Here is a 25,138-nt window from a genome sequence, read left to right on the forward strand (position 1 = left end):
GAATATTCACAATCAATAAATCAATATATGCATAAATGCATTGGACAGTGTTTGTGTATTTGCACATTTGCGTACATTTTTCATGCCAAATAATTCAATATGTTTGGTATTCAGATAATTTCGGGAATACAAAGAATGCGATTTCATCATACATTCATTCACCCACAAGTACACGCGCCAATATAAATATATATGTTTGTGTTGTGGGTATTTTCATTCACTTGCGTTGATGGCGTTTCTCGAAATAGGAAAACATGTTTACAGGTGTTCTCTTTCCTACAGATACCTAGATAACCTTTTCTTTAATGGCTTGTCAATTTTAGAGAATTCTTGATTATTTAGATTATCACTCTTTCTCATTTTGGAGTGTTTACCAATTGAGACAAAGCAATTGGTTTGCTCTGTCTGGAATCAGAGATATTCTCAATAGCACGTGAATTTCTCTTGTATATTATTCAATATGTACACATTTGTCCTTGATGTTCAAATATACGCCATTGACCAGTCTAAATTATTTCGCAATAAATCTGTTATTCATTACCCAATCTGTCTTGGAAAACTTCTTGTGGATCCTAAGATTTACTGCTTACAGTAAAACTCTAAAGACGTATCATATTTCGAATATCGTGACACCAAGTTCAGCAAAGCTGGAAAGTTTGATGAAGAAATTGCAATAAAGAATATTGAATTCAGAAAACGAATTGTAAATTATTATCGTTTATCATTGTAAATTATTATCATTGTTGAAGACATTAGACTGCGACCATGCTGGGGCACCGCCTTGAAGAACTTTTAGTCAAATGAAATGACCTTGGTGTTTAATCTTTTGCAAAATCTGGCACTTATTCTATCGGTCACTTTTGTCGAAACGCTATGTTAAGGGGATGTATGCACAATAACACCGGTTATCAAACGATACTGGAGGACAAACAGACAAAAAGACACACTCACACACACACACACACACACAAACACAAACACAAACACAAACATACACACATACATGGCATGTTCTCTTTCAGTTTCTGTCTACCAAATACACTCACAAGCCATTGGTCCGCTCGAGGCTGTAGTAGAAGACACTTGTCAAGGTGCTACGCAGTGGGACTGAACCTGGACCCATGTGGCTGAGAAGTAAGTTCTTACTACACTACCACGATATAGAGAAAATTATGGAAAAATATATTTTTCAAAACATGCACCTTGTCTGTTTTGGATTATTCTTTGTGTGGTTATGCCATATAGATTTTATATTTATAGCATGTTAAACAGTTAGAATTTATCAACGAAAGTAACTTACCTATATCTCAATACATGATGTGAATGATATTTTGACCTTAACAAAAGTTGGAAGTTTAGAAGCTTTCTCGCGATATAGCAGAATGTGATTTGAAGAACCTATAATTCGTATGGAAGCTTTAAGAATTTCCTAGAATCTTCTTTATGAAGAACTAAGTTCTGGAGAACGACTTGAAGTATATACGTCCGGGTGAGGGAGGTGTGTGTCTGCTTTAGAAGTGGTTTCAAGATATATGAAAAGACTACTGTATTACATGGCTTGTCAAAGAGGCGTAAAAGCAGAACAAGTAAAATAAGCAAAAGATAGGAGTATAATGTTTAGAATATATCAAGAACTACAATACTTGAAATTAAGCAATGATAGTTAACTATCAAATTCAGACATGTATTACAAACGTTCAGGTTTCAAGTAATGTTAACTCTTTACGTGTCATCTCTCGAAATGCGCATGAACAAATATTTTATCTCAATTCAGTCACAAGTCATATGAAATATTGTGTCCTTTATAAATACCTGTGATATACATCTTCAGGAATTTAAAGCTATACTGATTAACATACGTCTCCCGACTTCCTTATTACATGATAAGATACAACAGGCCGAGACAATGATGACCAGAAATTAAGAAAACGAACCTAAATTGAAGACGTTGATATACTTCGGACAAACCTAGACAAACGAATGCAATATTTTTTCTTCATAGATGCAAAAAAGACACACTAGGACAAAACGGATGCCACAGACACCTGACCATAACAAATGACCATAACAAAACCTATGACACTGCATAAAGTGCAAATTAGATTTAACAACTACACACGAGTGTTTATCAGTGAAGATGTGGTTACATGTGCTGGGATACATCAAGCAATTTAAATATATTTCCGTTCTAGTGATGCAGTGACGGATCATGTGAACAACAGCAGATAAATTACGACACTGCATTTAATGAAAAATATCACACATAATTAATTTTAATTACATTTATATTTGATTAGTTAATGCTTTTTAATTCTATTTGTATTTAATTAATTTTGATTACATTGAATTTTAATTATTTAATTATTTATCGAATAAAATTATCTGTATATTATCTACATTGTTACAGTAAATAACAATAATTCATTACATGTCCTGTTACTCTCATCATATATTTAAGAAAATATAAAATTATAATAAGATGGCCTACCAGCGGAAATTATTAAGAAAATATGAAATTTTAATATCTGTATTTCAAACGGATCAATAATTTTACAAAATTGAAAACGGTAAACTACGTAAATATTACATTAGTGATATAAACGTTTATCATACATAAATGTATATATGTTTGTGTGTATGTGTGTGCGTTTATATATGAGAGCATACACACACACACACACACACACACACACACACACACACACACACACACACACACACACACACACACACACACACACATAGAATTGTGATATAAACGTGTATCATAAATAAATGTATATCTATTTGTGTGTATGTGTGTGTGAAAATATATTCAGCGCGCGCGTGCGCAAACACAGACACACACACACACACACACACACACATATATATAGAAATAGTTACAGGCATACACAAATAGATTCTTATACGAAGCTTGAAACAACAGTTAAGTGACACATAATGCCATAGAAATTCTTCAATATTATTCGACAGTGGCTTTATATTGCCAATACTCGGAATAATATATATATATGTGTGCTAGTGTGTGTATATATGTATATATATATATATATATATATATATATATATATATATATATATATATATATATATATATATATATATGTATGTATCTATGTATGTATATATACCATAAATATCTGCGTACCATAAATAGGACTGTGAAACGTTCACTGACGCCAGTTGTCCTCAATGAAACCAATGTGAATTTAGATGAACGGAAATATTTGTGTATTATTATTTTTAGCCTTTATTAATGAAGATTAATCGTAAATCTGATATATCTGCGTATATCAGTATGTGCATCTGTGTGTGCATGTTTGTGTTTCTGCAATGTATCTCTCTCTCGCTCTCTCTCTCTCTCTCTCTCTCTCTCTCTCTCTATATATATATATATATATATATATATATATATATATATATATATATATATATATATATATATATATATATATAAATATATATATATATATATCCATACACACACGCACACATACATATATACATACACACAAAGGCATATATATGTGCTTGTGAGTATGTATTATATATGTATGTGCGCGTGTATGTACGGATATATATATATACATTACGATCAAGAAGTTGAATCACAATGAACTTTTTGTGAGCACAATTTGTGACAGACCGTGCCTTTCTTTTGCTGGGCTCAGAGCTCATTTGCGAACCCATGGAAAACGAACTTCCACCAACCATTCTGCCTATATGTATGTGCAGACCTTTCAATGGAATGCATTCCGGAAGGTCTGCAAATCTAATGGAGGCCTCAAAAGACATTTTAAGATCCACAAAGTTCAGAACTCAATTGCACCTCTTGGTGGTCCAAATCGGATGTGTAATCTATGTCTGGCTTAAAAAGCCACATCAGATTTCATGATGGTTCTAAGGTGTAGGTACAGAAGGTGGTCAAAAATGTGCTTAAGGAGTAGATAAACACGACTCACACAAACATACACGCACATACATATATATATATATATATATATATATATATATATATATATATATAGAGAGAGAGAGAGAGAGAGAGAGAAAGAGAGAGAGAGAGAAATATATATATAGATACATAAATATTCAGGGTTGTGGAAAAGTACGTATACAGTTATAAGAAAGAAGAGAACACTTACAATACTCATTTATTTTTATCAAAAAATTTAAAAGTTACTTTAGAAGTATTATTAGGCGCAGGAGTGGCTGTGTGGTAAGTAGCTTGCTTACCAACCGCATGGTTCCGGGTTCAGTCCTACTGCGTGGCACCTTGGGCAAGTGTCTTCTGCTATAGACTCGGGCCGACCAAAGCCTTGTGAGTGGATTTGGTAGTTGAAGGAAGCCCGTCGTATATATGTATATGAATATATATATGTGTGTTTGTGTGTCTGTGTTTGTCCCCCCAACATCACTTGACAACCGATGCTGGTGTGTTTACGTCCCTGTAACATAGTGGTTCGACCCAAGAAACCGATAGAATAAGTACTAGGCTTACAAAGAATAAGTCCTGGGATCTATTTGCTCGATTAAAGGCGGTGCTCCAGCATAGCCGCAGTCAAATGACTGAAACAAGTAAAAGAGTAAAAGAGTATAGTAATGATAAATATATCATTATTATAAATGCCACTGCAAATATAAAAAAATGAGACTAACTAATTTAATGTCCTAATAATTTTAATGAATTATGTATTATAACATTCACGTGATACCTACTTTTGCACCGAACTGTATTCGTCTGCGTGCTTATATGCATGTGCATGTGTGTGAATGGGCGTAATTACGTATGCTATGTGCATGGTATGAATTTTAGTGTGTTTGGCTCATCCTGGATCGGGCAACGAATTGTGTCTTCTAGTAATATTTTTCATTTCAAACTCCTTCAGCAAACTTAGCTATAATGAACCGTGGAACTGGTGCAACCTACTCACCGTTAGTCAAATGTTATTCTTTTGGCTGTCGTTTAGGATTTCTGTGAGCTGTGATGCAATCTCCTACTTTGTGTGTAAGCCTACCATACCGTTTGTCTTACAGGATCATTAGAGGGAGGCGAGGAGCAGTAGTAAGTGATTACGATCCGAGTTATTACCTGGAGCTAAATTGCAACTTCGACTTGGTGGAGCAATTTTCATAATCTTTATGTGTGTGTGTGTATGTGTGTGTGTGTGTGCGTGCGTGCGTTTGTATATATATATATATATATATTTGAAAAGATTTGTAAATGTACCACACGAGTAAGTAGATATTAAAGATAAACAAAAATACTACAGATAATAGTAATTTACTATCGCAGTAGTGTTGAACTTACCATGCCTCCAGAACGAAAGGACCACGTGCGCATGCAAGAAATAACAGTAAACTATGAATGTTATTCTTAATATTAATTTCAATTTTATTTTATTAATAGCCCTCTTCTCTTCTCACATATTTTATACTCATTTTTGATAAGGTTTTTTAAAAAAAAACGAAACATGTAAAGTAAATTAATTAAAGGGAATGAATGGAGTAGATAAAATCATGGCTACATATGTTTCATAGATAGCAGAATCTCGGAAGTGGTCGTTACCTAATCCGAGTAAAATGAAAGTTACATCGTCGTCAAAGTATTCCATTTCAACTCGCAGAAGATTTGATAGAAAATGCATGGAAAGCACAAAGTGAGAGAACATAATGGAAACCTATTTGTGAAGAGATATTATGTGGGAATGGGTAAATGTCTAAAATTTTTAAGGAAAAGAATAAGAATACAAATAAAGAATATTAGAGGGTGAAGAGTAGAGGAAAAATTTGGTATTATTGAAGTAGGCTAAGGAAATGTCTTTGCGAATTTAATCTTCTGTCATTAACTGGGTCTACTGTAGAATAAACAAGTAAATATGTTGTGGCACCTGGTAAATACATTTAAACAGAGTCAAAGACAAGGAGTGGTAGTAGGTTAGAAGAAGGGGAAACTGCTCGAAGCTTCCTAACTTCCTACACCTTTTTCCTAGCATCTTACCTATATATATATATATATATATATATATATATATAATCTCACAGTAAACAACAAACAGCTGCTCCTCAGCATTCCCCTGAGGTTCCACCAACACTATCACTACCACCACCACAACAACAACAACAACATCCATCCTCTCAGACACAACATCCAACTTCTCAACTGCAATATCAATGAAATTCTACTTCCACAACCAAAAAACCGCGCGCTTGTCTGTAGATATCTGTTTCTATGTGCATCTGTCTATCTATTTATCTATAAGGAATAAAATAATTATGCTCCCTTCTGAATGTATGATCCGTTTTGTAATTTTGCGCGCGCGCGTGCGCGTGTGTGTCTGTCTGCGTGTGTGTGTGTGTGTGTGTGTGTGTGTGTGTGTGTGTGTGTGTGTGTGTGTGTCTGCGTGCGTGTGTGCGTGTGTGTGTGTGTGTGTGTGTGTGTGTAAACGAAAGCGCTGCTATTTGAATTTGAAGAACCTTCTGATTCATACAAAATATTTAACGATTCTTTAAAAAATTGGGATTTTGAAAGTCACCTTTTCACAAGTTTTTTCTCGTTTATTCTTCCCTGATGAACGCTGTTACTCTGGTTAACTCAGCTACTATGCCTGCTGGGTAGAAGTGACCCTTTCCTGATACAATACACCTTGATATATTATTTTACTATTATTTTACTTAATTATAAAAAATGTAACGACACTTTCGGTCATGAAACTACACCTAGAAATTTCACCCACGAGGCGCAAATCCGGGTAAAGTTGTTTATGGAAGACCAGCAGTTGCCCGTGCATTCTAGCCTCCTCTCTCCACGCTACACATGTTATCCAAAGGCCGATATAGTTTGGCATCAGTGATGTCGCAACTCACTACAGCTGAGTGAACTAGAGGAACGTGAAATAAAGTGTCTTGATAGAGAAGAGCACAGCACGCTGTCCAATCCGGAAAGCGAACTCACACCTCATAATTGTGAACCCGACTCTCTAATCATTAAGCTATGTGCCTACTTCATTGTCAATACACTGATCATAAGGGTTTTTGTTTTTTTCCATATGCACTTAACTTTCTGCCGACAATTGTTGTTTGCAGAAGAATATCTTTGTCAAACATTTCTTTGAAATAATTATTTTGGGGCTTTATTTTCTTATTTCAATTTCGACCGAGGTCAGCTTTAATATTCCTCCTTCCATGGTCGATGAAATAAAGTACCAGTCATGTTCTGAGGTTGATATCGACTTACTTCATTCCCACAAAATACTGACCCTTAATTAGAAACCATTTCTAATACTTTTGAATTATAAATCACGTGATCGACTAGCCTATCGGACGCTGTTATACATTGCTGGTCACAATGCACTTTACGCCGTTTTAGCTTCCGAATCATTCCACCCCACTTGTTAAACGAGCAAGACAACATTACCCTGATCGGAAGGCTATTAAGTCGAAGGGTTATACGTTTACAGCTGAGTGGACTGGAGCGAGATGAGATCAAGTGTTTGGCTCAAGAACACAACGCACTGCCCAGGCCGGGAATCGAGCAGCCGTCTAGGATCGTGAGTACAACACCCTATCTACTAAGCCATGCGGCTTCAAATAATCCCTAAATACATATATATAAAAGATACATAGGTACATATGTGGTTTGTCTAATAGAGAGAGAGCGACTATGCTTAGTGTTATCAATTTAACAGGCTTTGCAAAATATAAACTATATACAGTTGTCCCAGTCGAGACCGTTTAAATGTTTTAATTACTAATAAATCCATTCTTTTTTAAAACGAGAATCGATTAGTAAACGGAATTTAGCGTAGTTTATTATTACACTCCCGTTCTTTGAGTTGAAATGTTAGTAGAAAATATTGTTAGATGTCAGGGGCTAGTTGTAATCACAGTCATCGTCTTTAAACAGAACTGCGCCGAAGCTTGAAGCACCACGCAAAACTGCACAGAAGCTATTTTCAGAACGAAATGTCGTTTTCTACAAAGAAAATTTTCGAAGCACAAAGATGTAAGCTTCTCTGTAAAAAAAGAACTGATTGACATAACATACTCGGATAACACCAGACAAACTACTAGAATATTCATTGTAGTAGGTTAAACTGCAGTTATAACATTCCAGTTATCTGAAGCTTAACACCACGGGAGGGATAATTTTCACTGGTTATACATTCATGGGCCAGCAGGCTACTGCAAAACATAGTACTCTAAAAATTACCCAGACTGTAAGCCCGACGGAACTCAGAAGTATGCTCATCACTCAGAATAAAATAATTTGTTCTTTTTTATTTTTTTTTTGGTCGGAATATTTTCAGTTCTAAATGCCTTCTCCCTAAGCCTGAATTCGAAACACATTCATTGTAGTCAACAATATCTCAGTTCATGGACTAAAAATATTTAACGATTAAATAAGCTGGTAACTAGTATTATTTAACAGAGACCAGAGTACAGCCACACATAAAATCATTTGACCTATCTCTGAGATGAATGATGGTAATGTTCATCGGTGCATGTATGTGGAAAAATACATATGAAGGGTGAACGATTATCAAATAAGATATCAAACAACTGATAACGCTTGATAAACATTTGATAAATTGTGATTGTGTTATATATATAAGCGGTGGAAAGACAGTGTATGTATGACTATTTATTAATTTATACATACATTAATATGTATAAATGTTCATACATTTATACATACATATATGTATGTATACACATACATACATATATGTATAAATATTTATGTGTGTGTGTGTGTGTGTGTATAAAAATATGTGTGTATGTATTATGTATTACGCATGTATGTATGTATCCATTTATCTATCTATCTATTCATCTCTCTCTCTCTCTCTCTCTCTCTATATATATATATATATTTATATATATATATATATATATATATATATATATATATATATATATATATATATATATATATATAGTTGAAATTTACAGAAAAACAAAAGACGAAAACGGGTGCATAAGCAACAAGCAGATGTATTAGTTTAACTCTCGGGAAGGTGAGAAGATCTTTTACGTTTCGAGCCTACGCACTTCAACAGAAAGGAACACGAGGAAATAGAGAGAGAGAGATGTACATACATATATATATATATATATATATATATATATATATATATATATATATATATATATATATATATATATATATATATAAGTCAGTAAATAGTGGGGTTGTGTTAACCGCACGTGGAGAAATAATAGGAAAATGAAAAAAAGCCAGAATGCTGAACTGGGAGCATAATTTAATAAAGATTTTTTCTAACCGGTTTTCATTGCGATAAAGCAAATTATCAAGAAGAAGGAGAATGAAAATGTTTTTTTACAAAGAAGTACAAAAAAGTACAAAATGAAGAAAATAATATATAAAACAATAATATATATAAAAAATAAATATACCCATACATTATATTGTCTTTGAGCTTTTGTAGTTCAATAGTAGTTCATGTATAAATTGGTAGGAAAAATAAGGATGCATGAGAGTTGAGAGTTTTGTTAGGTCTAAAAAAAGGGTTAAAAGTTTGTGTTAAGCAGGAAATGTGGTGTCAAAACAGGAAGTTTTAAACCTAACAAAACTCTCAACTCTCATGCATCCTTATTTTTCCTACCAATTTATACATGAACTACTATTGAACTACAAAAGCTCAAAGACAATATAATGTATGGGTATATTTATTTTTTTTATATATTATTGTTTTATATATTATTTTCTTCATTTTGTACTTTTTTGTACTTCTTTGTACAAAAACATTTTCATTCTCCTTCTTCTTGATAATTTGCTTCATCGCAATGAAAACCGGTTAGAAAAAATCTTTATTAAATTATGCTTCCAGTTCAGCATTCTGGCTTTTTTTCATTTTCCTATATATATATATATATATATATATATATATATATATATATATATATATATATATATATATATATATATATATATATATAGGTAAATTAAACTTCAGGGCGAGATTTCGAAAAAGATAACAACGTTTAACCAATGCTCAGAGCTCCATTTAAATCCATGTATATCTAAATTCCATTCAGGTACGAAAATAATCTCTTCCCAGATTTTAGTTTGGTATTGTATACACTAGAATAATTTACTGAGAATTTACAGTGAGCAGAGTTAAACAGGTGATTTAGTTTGTATATTTATTATAGTCTAATAAATTTCTTAATCTTTACACGTGTTTGTACAGCTAACATTGATGTATATACACGTACATGCATACATACATTTACATACATACGCACACACATACACGCGTACATACATATATGTATGGATACGTAAATATATGCATATATGAATATATATATATATGTATACATATATTTATAATAATATATATATCTAAACGAATGTCTAGACCTCAAAGAGTACATCAGGTAATATGTTGTGATTCTTTTGTAGTTAAAGCTGAAATTACAGCTTACTAAAATACATTTTCACTAAGTAGAATTACCAGGAGACAGTCATTTTCCAGTACGTAAACACTAAGAACTTTCTCGTTTTACCTCGATTGCTAAACTACTAAACTTCTTTGAAGAAAAAGCATAACCATACACATTCCTTTAATTTCCTTTTGACTCTAGTTATTTCCATCTTTTTTTTAAAAATGTATAACTTCATAAAATGTTCAGTTAATATATCACAGATTATATCATACTGATGAATTGTACAGAGAATGAAATCGCACAATTCAACAATATCACCAAATGAAAATTTTGGTAACTTCGTAATTACCAAATAAAAATATTAAATATGTTAATTCTAATAATCTTTTTCGTAACAACGTCTCAATTTCAAATTCAAAATATTATTGCTATCAAATACAATGAAAAAATTATTATCTCTCGGAGCAGGCGTGGTTGTGTGGTAAGAAGCTTGCAGAAACGTTAGCACGTTGGGCGAAATGCTTAGCGGTATTTCGTCTGCCGTTACATTCTGAGTTCAAATTCCGCCGAGGTTGACTTTGCCTTTCATCCTTTCGGGGTCGATTAAATAAGTACCAGTTACGCACTGGGGTCGATATAATCGACTTAATCCGTTTGTCTGTCCTTGTTTGTCCCCTCTGTGTGTAGCCCCTTGTGGGCAGTAAAGAAATAAGAAGCTTGCTTCCCAACCACATGGTTCCGGGTTCAGTCCCACTGCATGGCACCTTGAGCAAGTGTCTTGTATTATAGTCTCGGGTTGATGAAAGCTTTGTGGATGGATTTGGTAGACGGAAGCTGAAAGAAACCTGTCGAGTCTGTGTCTGTGTTTGTCCTAACTTCACTGCTTGACATCCGGTGTTGTTGTGTTTACGTCCTCGTAACTTAGGACAGATTAAGTACCAGGCTTTAACAAAATAAGTCATAGAGACTAAAACCCTCTAACGAGATGCTCCAGCCTGGCCTCAGTCAAATGACTGAAACATGTAAAAGAGTACCTTTTAATACTTGCGTCCGTTAGTGGACGCACATATGCTTTAAAAAATTTAGGTGCTGTGGAGCATTTCGCTGAATTTAGTTATACATTATAGAACATTTTGTATCTCTATCTGTCATCTCAGATGTTTAAAACTGAAAGTAAGTCATTCGCAGTGAATTATTGTCCAATTTCACTAAAGTTACTAAGCATTAAAATATTAAAAATGGTAGTGAGATCATAAATAACTGCATTGTTGGAGGAAATTCCATGACCGCAGTCAATGTTTTCCGAGATGGTAGATGCTGCCTAATATATCTCTTCCACCACGTTGTATTGAAAATCTGGGAGAAGGCTGCAATATAATTATTTTTATTTATCTCGACTTCAGTGAGTTTTAGTAGTTAGTCTCAGAATTCTATTGAAGATATTATTCATCGTCAGAGTCTGTAGATAACTAGACTTATTCTTTGGAAGCCTAATACTGATATCGTTTTTATTTTGCCCAACTACTAAGTTACGGGGACGTAAACACACCAACATAAGTTGTCAAGCGATGGTCGGAGGACAAGCACAGAAACAAATACACACACACACACACACACACACACACACACACACACACACATATATATATATATATATATATATATATATATATATATATATATATATATATATATATATATATATATATATATATATATAAATATATAAACGACAGGCTTCTTTCAGTTTCTGTCTATCAAATTGGCCCGAGGCTATAGCAGAAGACACTTGCCCAAGGTGTGCCGCGCAGTGGAACTGAACCCAGAACCATTGGTTGGAAAGCAAGCTTCTTACCACACAGTCAGTTCAGCGTCTGGAAAAAGTTTTTTTTTGTGTAACACGCTCGTGCTTAGCGTTTCTCTTGGAAATGTGCTCTGATACTTACACACGCATAAACGTGAGTCTGGGCAAGTGTGTGTGTGTATGTGTATGTGTGTTGAGTGAAGGTTAGGTGCGTGTGTCTATTTAATTATATGTATGTACGGTTCTATTTCTACACGTATGTGTGAACATGCGTTTGTATTTCTGTGTGCGTACTCATAGGCATATATGCTTAGACATACATATGCATACACACGGAGTTATATGCAGTGGTATACACACATGTACATACACCGATATATGCACCTTCATACTTACACATGAACGCTATAAATGTATGTACGCATATGTGACATCATGTATACCTATCTATGTGTATACATCTGTTTATCCATATATGTGCCTGTGTGATATATATATATAAATATATATATATATATATATATATATATATATATATATATATATATATATATATATATATATATATATATATATATACATATGTAAAGTGTATGTATATATATAAGCGTATACGCGCATCAGTATGTGTATCTGTGTGCATGCATATATATTTTAGTACATATGTTTTTGAGTGTAAGAGAGTTGTGACATTCTAAATCTAATAACAACATGCTTCAGAGATGAAATAATATTTCCTATTTACGGAATTGCTGGCATTTTCTCAATCTCAGGTTACGTAAGAAACCTGACGGGTGATTAGCCAACTCAATAAGTCGCAAGTCCAATGTAATAGGTTATGCAGTACACAGCTGCCTATATTATAAAATATTATATTATATTTAATTATTTATTATATTTTAATATATTATAATACGTTTTTATGATGCTATTATGCTTTTAATTATTGTCTTTTTATTATATTATAGAGAGGCGGCAAGCTAGGAAAATTGTTAGCACGTCGGTTAAAATACTTGAGATTATATCCATTCCCCAAATGGAGCTGTTTTCAGTTACCATCTGGTAATTATGACAATCATTTTCAGAAGAAAGGTAATATTAATAAAGAATTTATATTACGTAATATTTGATATACCTGCGTTTGTCCGCCTATCCATCCTTCCATCTCCGCCTCTGGGAGTGACCTGGGGTTAGAACTCTAAGGCATCTCCTCCACAGCGTCCACTTAGAAGAAACGGTCATTAGATTTTCCGTCAGAATTCTCACGTGTAACCAATTGAAGCTATGGATATTATCTCGTTCTTGCTGTGTCTCCAGGACTCCTGCAGGTTGGCCAGGTCTTCAAGAACCCGTATTTCGATACTTTGTTGTTACACTCTCATTGCATGTCCTATATTTGTCTATGCTGTGTACACACACACACACACACACACACACACACACACACACACACACACACACACACACACATACATACACACACACACACACACATACGCACACACGCGCGCGCACATATATATATATGTGTGTCTGTGTGTGCGTGTGTATGTATTTATATCTGAAGCAGCTTGGTCTGTTCTCATATAGTATAGTATATGGTTTTCTTTACAAATGAAAGTAACGGGAGCACTCAATGCTATCAGGAGAACGTGTCTATATCAAGAATCATTTATTGATTTCACTGCCCCCAGGGAATGTCATCAGACCATCTACACATCAATAATCAGATATGCTTTCTCAATGGTATGCACATGAGGTATTCCTATGGCGACAAGCACACGCTTCTTCCATAAGCGTGAGGTGGTCAAGTATTACAATATTACGTGTTTCCGTAGAGCAATTCCTCGGTTGAATCAGCACGGCATAGCATCACAAGATTACACCATTCTATTACAGGCACTGCCAAGAAAATAAGGGAGAAACAGAAGAGGAACATCGACTCTTTCTGGATATTTATTACATTTATCGACGAGTAGAGAACGACTGGCAAAAGCAACGTAGGGCAATAATGACCAAATGTTAGAAGGTAGCGATCTGGCAGGATAGTTACAGTACTGGGGCAAAAAAATGCTCAGTGGCATTTCGTCCGCTTTTGCATTCTAAGGTCAAATTCCGCCGAGTTCGTATTTGCTTTTCATCCAGTCGGGGACCATAAAATAAGTGAGCACTACCTGCGCACTACTAGGGGCCGATGTAATCGACTTAAGCTCTTCCGAAATTACTGGCCTTGTGACAAAGTTTGAAGATTTAAAACCAATAACTATCAGTTGCTAAAGTACATATAACTAAAATCATTAGAATTAGGAAGGTAACTAAATGCAGATAGCTAAATTTACCAGCTTCTCCTGGATAAACAGAGAATATACATGCATACGAGATTTAGATGTGTAATTTGATCTCAGACCGCGAAGAATTGTGACGAATAATGCGCGGCATTTTATCTAAGCCTGTAGTGATTCTACTAATTTGCTGCGTTGTTGGATTGCAATTCAATAGCTTGTATAGCATATGGTATCATATATACTCAGGAAACATCTGGAAATAATATACATTTATTAATTGGGCATCATTGGTGTTTTCTTCGTGTTATTATGATACACAACACAATTATGGCACAGTTTTAAAGCTGTATTTCATCAACGACGCATTTAATTAATTTGTGCATCACTTTCTCACTATGTGTCGATTTATAAGAGTTTTTCCTTGTTTCTATTAATTCAATATCTTCTAATGTGTATCTGCTTGTTACAACACACTCACACAATTCGCACACTCGCACACACACACTACAGTCACGATGATGGCATAAACTGTGACTGCTTTATAAAGTAGTTGGATGTACTATGCTTTTAGTAGGGGTGGAAATGGATGCATTTCCCCTGAAGAGCACTCAACAAAACAAGAAACGGTGTGTCAAGAGGCATCCTTCTTTTCTTTTCTACACGTTATATAAAGAATGTGTTTATATATTTATATCACCCTCAATGATGCTTTGTAATATTCAAATTTATTTAATTTCATTATAACAAACATTGTGTTGTACATAAATACAGGCGTTTTTCCCTCTCTGTGTGTGTTTGTGGAGGGGTGAGGTGTTTAAGTGAATTATCTCATTCCTTATATGTTTGTTTGCCGGGTCAGTTTTGCACTTACTCACTTTGCTTATTTGTTCTTTTGTTCAACGAAAGTTGAAACTTTGCAAGACGTGAGTTCATGCAAAAGTCAACTGGGTGCTACTTTTCCTGGATGGGATCTCGGATGTCGGTATAGGATGCCACAGCAGCAGCTCCATCAACTCTGTTCCACATATAAAAACAATACTGTTATGAATCTGTTCAGAGTTTTATTTTTGTCAATGGTTGTCGGTGGTTAAATTATACTTCCCTGTAGTTATGAAGTCATGAATATATATGAATGTAAACGTACAAATCTCTTCATTTGTAGATAATTTACATTCATACTATCATTTAGACTTACTGCCGTGTTTAACAGATCTGTTGGTTATACAGGGTGTCCCAAAACTCACTGATGAGTTTCAGTTTTTAATAACTTCCTTAACTTTACAAATAAACGCATGACATTTTGATAGAATATAAAGGAAGTAATGAAAATTAACATGCATAGGTTAAATTTTACAACACCACAACATCACATATGAAAAATGGCATCGCTTAAATGGTATCCATTTTCGGCTTCGCATGCCCGTGTTCTTTCCAAAGCACCATAACACCCTCAAGAGTTTCAGACCCCACTTTTCTGATTTCTATATCGATGTTCTCTCTCAGTTGCACCAGGGTCTCCGGTTTGTTGACGAGAATATGCTGAATAAAATCCTAACTGATGGTCATGTATTAATTGATCCTCCTGTATTTTCTTTTATCCAAAGCCAGGAACATTTCAGCACTAACTCGTATGTACGTATGTATGTATGTATGTATGTAAGTATGTATGTATGTATGTATGCATGCATGTATGTATGTATGTTTGCATGCATGTTTGTATGTATGTATGCATGCATGCATGTTTGTATGTACGTATGTAGGCATGTATGTATGTATGTATGTATGTATGAACGTATGTATGCATATATATATATATATACATATATATATAGAGAGAGAGAGATAGATAGATAGATAGATATATAGATAGATAGATAGATAGATAGATAGATAGATAGATCGATTGTGTTATCGATATATAAGCATGCAACTTCATTTAAATATACGATTTTCTCATTTTACGATTTTATAACTCACATTATTATTTTCATATTTTCTTTGCGATCATGATATGTCAGTTTCAGTTTTGCGTGGATCTATTTTGATTGTTTCCACACACAGTAGGTTGAACACCAAGTACTATCATCTAGGAGTAGGGTTATCATAGCGTAGGTTGACTTCGGAGTAATTTAACTACATGGTAGTCATTTCACAGCCGAAGTTCACCACAAACTAGTTTAATCATGGAACAGGTACATTTAAGCGTGGAGTAGGTTCACGAAGGTGTCGATTCATTAGGAAATACGTTCACTATAAAATTTGTTAATCACAGATCAGTTGAACCAGTGAGTAGTTTACGCATGAAGTAAAGTAACCAAGCAATAGGTTTATTACGGAGTAAGTTGATCCCAGATTATATTGGTTTCAAGTTCTGTTACAAGGCCAGCAATTTCGAAGGGCGGGTAAGTCGATTACTTTTAATCCAGTACTCAATTGGTGCTTATTTTATCGACCTCGGAAGGATCAGAGGTTGAAGTCGACCTCGGCAGATTTCGAACTCAGAACGTAAATACGGAAGAAATGTTGTTAAGCATTTTGTCCGGAATGCTGACGATTCTGTCAGCTCGTCACCTTCATAATGGGTTATATCGGTTTCAAATTTTGGTACAATGTCAGCAATTTCAGGGGAGGAGTAAGTCGATTACATCAACCCCAGTATTCAACTGGTACTTATTTTATCGACTTCGAAAGGATGAAAGGCAAAGTCGACCCCAGCGGAGTTTGAACTCAGAACACAAAGGTGGACGACATGCTGCCAAGCATTTCACCCGGCGGCGTGCTAAGGATTCTGTCAGCTCAGCGACTCCTTTATGGAATATATTAACACTGGAAGTGGTAACGCTCTGATTATCGATTAGGTTTTGAAATACTTCAAATATTTCATTTTTTTCTTTTCTGTTTTTCAATATATAGGCGTAGAAGTGACTGTGTGGTAAGTAGCTTGCTTACCAACCACATGGTTGTGGGCCATGTCTTCTACTATAGCCTCGGGCCGACCAAAGCCTTGTGAGTGGATTTGGTAGACGGAAACTGAAAGAAACCTGTAGCATATATGTATGTATGTATGTATGTATGTATGTATGTATGTATATATATATATATATATATATATATATATATATATGTGTGTGTGTGTGTGTGTGTGTGTGTGTGTATGTTTGTGTGTCTGTGTTTGTCCCCCCAGCATCGCTTGACAACCGATGGTGGTGTGTTTACGTCCCCATAACTTAGCGGTTCGGCAAAATAGACCGATAGAATAAGTACTAGACTTCCAAAGGATAAGTCCTGGGGTCGATTTGCTCGACTAACAGGCGTCGCTCCAGCATGGTCGCAAATGACTGAAACAAGTAAAAGAGTATATAGAGATGTGTGTGGGGGGGTGCGTGTGTGTGTGGTGTGTGTGTATAACTCGTAAAGATAAAAAAAGAATTTATAGTCCGATGAAGTTCAACCCAGTCAAAATTTTGAACAGCCAACCGCTTTTGAATAGATTTAATATATGGTTGACCATCCTTAGGCATCAATTACCACTTTTATACTGTACTGTATATATGCAACTAATTATGAGTAAGACCAACGTCCAAAATTAATTTATGTTTCTTTGACTATTTCAAAGTGTTATACTAAAATACGTTGTACATACAGTTAATAAACAGTAAAATGCCTAAAACAAGGGAGTTGAGTGTGAGCGAGGTCAAATCATAGCTTATCATGAATGATGGACTGTCTCAAAGGGAAATTGCTTAGAAGATGAAATATTCTGGATGTGCGGTGCAAACGACTCTCAAGCACTTCAGAGAGAGACAAAAGATGTGAAGAACAGGTAGAAAAAGATTACATCACCTCGTGATGACAGATCCATCATCCATCAGCCGCTCAGAAACAAGAGAAAAGCATCGTAGCTCTGTGCGAACCTCAACAAGACAAGTACTTCACAAATATCAACCAGAATTGTTAGAAGAAGGCTTGTAGAGTACGGCCTGAAAGGCTGTAAAGCCAGGAAGAAGCCATGGATTTCTGAAGCGAATATGGAAAAACGTCTTCAGTGGGCCAAACATCACTCAAATTGGACCAGTGAGCAATGGTCGAAAGACATATGGTCTGATGAAAGTAACTAGGACGTAATATAGTACATGTATTCAATCAACATATAAACTTAATGTAATTGGTTTGTTGCTCAAAATATAAACAAAAGAATCCAACATAAAGCTAATATTATCTTTCATGGTTTTACCCAGATTTTCAGTACATCTGGTGGAACTTTCGTGCATCGCAGAGTTGGGGAAGCATTTAAGGCTGAATTTCTGGTACCAACCGTAAAACATTGGGGTGGTTTTATCGTGGTATGGTCTTGCATGTCTGCCACAGGAAAATGAGAAATGTTTTTTATGTCAGGTAAGGATGAATTCAGCTACCTATCTTTCTATGTTATCGGATATTTTAGAGCCATCGAGTGCTAAATTGCATCCAGGAGTGTCGAAAAACAGTGTTATCTTTCAAAAAGACAACGCTCATGTTATACAGCAAACAATAACAATACTCTTTGTCTCAATGGTTTGAGACACAGGGTATTGTTCCCATGGACTGGCCAGCTCAAAGTCCCGATCTAAATCCAATCGAACATCTATGGAAAACTCTTGGTGAAGCTATCAGGAACACAGAAACTAAAAATAAATGTTGATAGGAGAATGGAGTAAAATTGCGCCTAGCACCTGCAAGAAACTGGCTGGTTCAATGCCTAACCGTATAAAAGCGGTAATTTGTTTCTTTATTGCCCACAAGGGGCTAAACATAGAGGTGACAAACAAGGACAGACAAAGGGATTAAGTCGATAACATCGACTCCAGTGCGTAACTGGTACTTACGACCCGAACGGATGAAAGGCAAAGTCGACCTCGGCGGAATTTGAACTCAGAACGTAACGGCAGACGAAATACCGGTAAGCACTTCGCCCGGCGTGCTAACGATTCTACTAACTCGCCGCCCGTATAAAAGCGGTAACTGATGCTAAAGAAGGGTCAACCAGATATTAAAACTAATGTATATTGTGAAATATACCATAATCTACCATGTGCACGAGTTTCATTAACATTGAGATACCAGAACCCCAAAACATTGGGGTGGCCTAATACTTTTTTTTTGTTTGGCTAAGGCTGTATATATATATATATATATATATATATATATATATATATATATTCCATTGTGACTAACAATTTTGATTCCACTCAGATTGAGGTTAGCAATGAATCAAAAACGATCGGTTTTAGGGAATAGTATAACATTACAGTTCCGGGAAGGAAAAAATTAAACAGATAATTAAGTGGAGGCTGGCTGGTGGCATCACATATTTTATTCATTTAGACAAGCAGAAGCGAATGCAATATTCATAATGAAAAAATAAAACGATGTTGTGTATAGGAGGTAACATCTTCTTATGTATTTTACAAAAAACATTTTCACGCCAGATATACTGACAACATTTTAATAACAAAATAATTATTTGCCATATATTTGATTAGGTAAGAATCAGTTCAAATTAAATGAAGATTTCCAATTCATCTTAAACGTTAGTTTCCTAAGTCAATCAAATTTTAATCAAACAAAACTTATTAGCTCACGAACATTTTCTTGGCTTCCTACTATCTTTTGTTTTTCGTCATTAGTCTTAATTTCTTCAAATAATGCAGTAATCAAAGAGACTGTGATATCGTATAGTTTGTTGTATTATCAATAGAGTAGAAAGATCAACGATCAGTTAGAATATATTTTTGAAAACGTCGACACCTTTAAACGTTTGTCTCAGCGAATATAAAAGTGGAAATGAATAAATACACAGGCGGAACCAATGACGCAGCTGCTACCTAATTTTAAAAATAGCAGCCAAATTAGATAACGTAGTTTATATGACTCAAGTATTTCAGATTGAGCACATATTGAATATCTTTGGTGATAGATGTGTATAACAAGGATTGATCTACAGCTCTCTAAATAGCAACAATAGCAATAGAGAAATGGCCAAATTACAGCCGTTTTGGGTGTGGCTTACTGACAACCTGCTAAATTGTGAAAAAGACAAGTGTCTATAAAACACATTTGCGCTTATTCGATTGATTATCACCTTGTATTTTAATTCTTTTTTTTTTTGCGTCCCGCATGAAAGGATGTGTTATTCATAAACTGCATTGAAGGATTAATCATTAAATCTTCTTTTGAAGGTTTAAATGGCATTGACAATTCCAATGATTAGTCCCTGACGAATATGAATATCATGCCTTTCCATTTTTGTCCATATTAATACAGGACGACACTTTTAGGATGACTTTTTAGCAAATCAACAATCATATTATTTCAAGATTCAATACTACATTTCAGGTGACTAATTATTACTTTTCACTAAACTGACTCTGAAGATGATATATGACGTGGTATTAATATAACTGAAGACATTAATTCAGCTTACAATATTTTCGCTTATTTGGCAAAAAATGTATACCAATTTACTTTCTATAAACGAAGTACAAATCCAACGAATTTCATCTTCTAATATATTTAATATTGCTTTCAATATCCTCAATTATTCGAAGACCCATACTAGATGCTGAAAATATACAGCTTGTGCGTATAAAATGTTTGTGGTGGATACAAAATTTTCTTTGGATGCTCTTTTCTCAAGTGGTTAAATATTAATTTGTACACCAAATGTTTATGTTGGACAGGAAGTCCTTCAATGTGTCAAAATATTTTGAAATTGGCACCATCAAACATGGTAGTTTACAGGATACACTATGATTAGGTTAAGGACTCTGAATTGTATGCCTTTTGCTTTGTTCTTCATTGCGCTCATCGTCTGAAAAAATGCCATTCCGAGCTGACTTATCCCATATCTTGTTATTGAGTACCACGTTACCTGCCGGTTTCTGATTTTGTAGCTAGTTATACTATATCTTACTTTCCATTTCCCATATAAAACATTTTGTTTAGTCTTTCCTTACAAAATCTTCAAGACAACATTCTGTTATGCACCGCGCGCTCACGATTTTCTTGAAAACCTGAAATAACAGACACATTAATCATTATAATATTTGATTGCCCGTACAGGTCAAAAGCATTGCACCTACAAACAACAAAACTGTTTAAAACCGATCTATTATAATCTCTTGTAATATTATTGTACAGAATTTCTGTCCTTTGTAAATCTAGTATGAGAAAGATTTTCTATTCGCCTCAGTGGTCTGGGAATTGATAGTGAGGCAATTCACAGAGTGTTTTCCACCTTTCTAAATGTTCAAACACTATATGTCGATAAAAGAATGCGTTCAATAGACTCGTTACATTAGTGTTCCACACCCAATTTCATCGACACCAATACAGGTGTTACAGTTACACCAAAAACGTATTTTTATTTTCTTCACTGTTAAATAATCGGAGGCGATGATGTTTTCAAAACATTCTCAAACTAATCTCTGATCTTTCTACTCTGTTAATTTATACTATATTACTGTACTATATTGCTGTCTCTTTGATTGTTAGTTTATTTGAGGGAGATAACTAATGACATAAAACAGAAGATAGTAAGAAGCCAAGATAACAGTGTTGTGTTAATAATGTTCGTTTGATTAGAATTTGATTGTCGTAAGAAAAACTAAATGTTTTAGATGAATTGGAAATCGTCATTTGGTTTGAACTGATGTTTAACTAATCAAATATATAGCAAGCAGATATTCTGTAATTAAAAAGTAAATTAAGTATATCTGATTTGAAGATATTTTGAAATGATAATGTGACTTCTGTAGATGATACTATTTTTATAGATTGTATATTCCAACGATTACTGCTTGTGTAAATTAATAAGTTCTGTATTACTTCCACTACAGTCGTTCATTTTCTATTATACAGTACTTGTCCTAGGTGACATTTTAATAAGAGAGAGTGAGAGAGAGAGGAAGAGAGAGAGAGAGAGAGAGTGAGAGAGAGAGAGAGAGAGAGAGAGAGATAGAGAGATAGAGAGAGCACAAAACACCTCAACGTTTGAGCGGAGTTACGATAAACGTCTATATGTATGACGCAAACAGAGAATGGGCCACAACTATAGTAGATGATGAAAATCGGGTATACTCTCCATAGGTTATCTAACAGTCCATACCTCTTTCGCTGTATATTCATCTCGTCAGCAACTGTGGCACTAAAGACATTTAGTTGCTTATGTTAACAATATGTAGCAGGTAGTGACATCCCGAGTAGCGTGCATATAAATCCATACAAAAAAATGACAAAGGAATGAATCGTCCCGTTCATAAATAAACGAGGATGTATACCTATTGTTGAAACTCCAATTACTTTACTGCAGGGATATAGGGACATTTAAATATGTACCAGAATGTGTAAGTTAAATGCATGCACATGGAACTTAGTAGTACAATTTTTTATTTCTATTTCTGTTTCTCTAAGTGCTTTGTATGCATGCTAACCAAGGTATCTGCATCCGGGTGACAAATACAAAGAAACATTTCTTTTATTGCAAAATGTATATGAAGTGTTAAGCTTTTGTGACTGTGTTTATTGGTAATTATGTGACGGAAAGAAAATACTACTCTATATCTTAGTTCATATATATTTTTAGATTACTCAACTGATATGCATCACATATAACAAAAGCAATTTTAACAGAAATGTGATTTTATACAAGTTCACTAAAAACAATCCTTGTTCTGTTGTTTGGTACGTTAATGAATAAACGGCATTCACTTTTGACATTACCTATGGATAATAGAGATCAAAAGAGAATCATGGTCTCCTTGTTCCAGGTGCAGGAAACCTAGGTGTCCAAGACAATTGTTTATTGTCACAAGAAAGGAGAAACCAGTCATAATGTCGACCTTGATAACATATGACTTCAGAGTTTTGACAGTGAGTCTTACAGCATTATAGAGTTTTGGCGCTTGCAACATAATACGGGCTGCAACACTTAGTCGCAGGTTGCAATGAGATGCTGTTGGATTGAAATCTTGTTAAACACGATTGGATAGTTGACAGCATTATTATCCTTAATTACAGAGTCAAGTCTCTTGTGCTCTCTTGATTGCTTATTACCGCTTGAATATTTGCGTTAATATCCCGAACTATATCATTTTGAGAGTCGGAATTGCAGTTACATAAAAAAACACTCATCGTGTCTAAAATTTCGTGAGAAGCTGGAGTAAACTTGCACTAATATTTCTTGAGATCTACTGATGCTTATTCTGCAATGTTTCGATATTGCACCATCTTCACTCTCATTATTGCCTGGCAGCTGGCTATTGCGCATCTGAATCCAAACGTTTTCGAGACTGAGCTATTTAACAGTTATGTTTATTAAGTGCACGTCTTACGAGATAGAAAAATGAGGGTTTTCATCTAGCATCCAAATGCAGGTTTCTTTTTCTCTTTTTTTGAAGCGTATTATCGTTGCCGCATAAGCGGTACCCTTTGGAAACGGTTTTCTCGAAATCGCTTGAGATCAAGTCTTTTTCTTCGTATTTTATGCTTGTATTTTCTTTAACATTTTTGCTAGGGTTGTTGAGAGTCTCACGTTAGGTCTGTAAGACATTGTATACGTACTCCGTTATTATCAGTCTCACCTGTTTTAGAACCTCCGATTGTCCAGATCTTTTGTTAAAATTGTAAACAGCTTTGTCATTATGTGCAAGTTTAAGAGAAAGTTTAAATGCAGAATGCGCAGTTTTGTAATTGCGGATAAAGTCATTGAAATTACAAGCTGTTTGAGCGAATGAACTTTTAACAAAATTAGGCTGATCAAAAAAGTGATCAACCCAATTTCTTGTAGGATCTATTCCATCAGAAGCATCAAAGAAAACGGTTCCATTCCGAGACATAAGTGTGTTCTTTGAATAAATTCTTTGCATCTGGAAACAATTGTTTCGTTCTGGTAGCTACACTGTCCAAATTGTTGAGTATCATAGCTGGTTGCCGTAGAATCTCTTGAATGAAATTTTCACTAACAATTTTTTAATAAAATTGTTGAAGTTATTTTCCAGAAATGGGCTGTTCAGTAATTGTACTGATGACCAATACTTGTACGTACGGAGGAGGAGTAATCTCCTGGTGATGGTATTTCTATTCTTGCTTTGTTCTACACAATATCTCCTCAGTTTTGCTATCGCGGAGATTATCTCAAAGTTACTGATGGTTAGAGATAAACCGACACAAATAATTAAAACAAAATACATCACTGGAAAAATGTTCAAAGTACTCGTGCAGTTGTTCTCCTGCTCCTAAAGGTATTTTCTCTGACTAAATTCAAGGTATTTTGCATCCAGCAACGGTTTTGAGACCTTGGAATAAGGCCAGACACCAGCTCGACGGATACAGAGCCACATACAAAGTGTAAATGTATGGTTATATTAAATATAAAATAAAATAAAATAAATTATACGTGGTATACAAATAATAATTGATGACGTTGCAATCCTCCTGCTACAAGATCTCCACCTTATGCCAATCGAAGAACTCTCTACAACTGTCGATTTCCAACTTACAGATTTCTATTTAGAGTGGGTCTATCCTATGTTTCAGTTTTCAAAACTTTCGCTTATCTTTCCGCAATGAATTAACTTGAGTAATGCACTTC

At 34.7% G+C, this 25,138-nt stretch overlaps 1 long non-coding RNA gene across 1 annotated transcript in view; it reads right to left on the reverse strand.

Moving 5' to 3' along the window:
• Positions 1–19,869: 19,869 nt before the first annotated feature.
• The window catches only part of LOC149134150 (uncharacterized), a 5,865-nt gene continuing 596 nt past the window's right edge, over positions 19,870–25,138 (reverse strand). The window contains exons 1-2 of the long non-coding RNA XR_016243130.1: positions 23,269–25,138; positions 19,870–21,560 (exon numbers count right to left, since the gene is read on the reverse strand). The exon at positions 23,269–25,138 is cut by the window's right edge and continues 596 nt beyond it. This is a non-coding gene — a long non-coding RNA (uncharacterized LOC149134150). The remainder of the gene's footprint in view (positions 21,561–23,268) is intronic.

This window comes from Octopus bimaculoides, chromosome 9 (assembly GCF_046866305.1).
Source record: "Octopus bimaculoides isolate indiv1 chromosome 9, ASM4686630v1, whole genome shotgun sequence".
NCBI classification, from domain to species: Eukaryota; Metazoa; Mollusca; class Cephalopoda; order Octopoda; family Octopodidae; genus Octopus; species Octopus bimaculoides.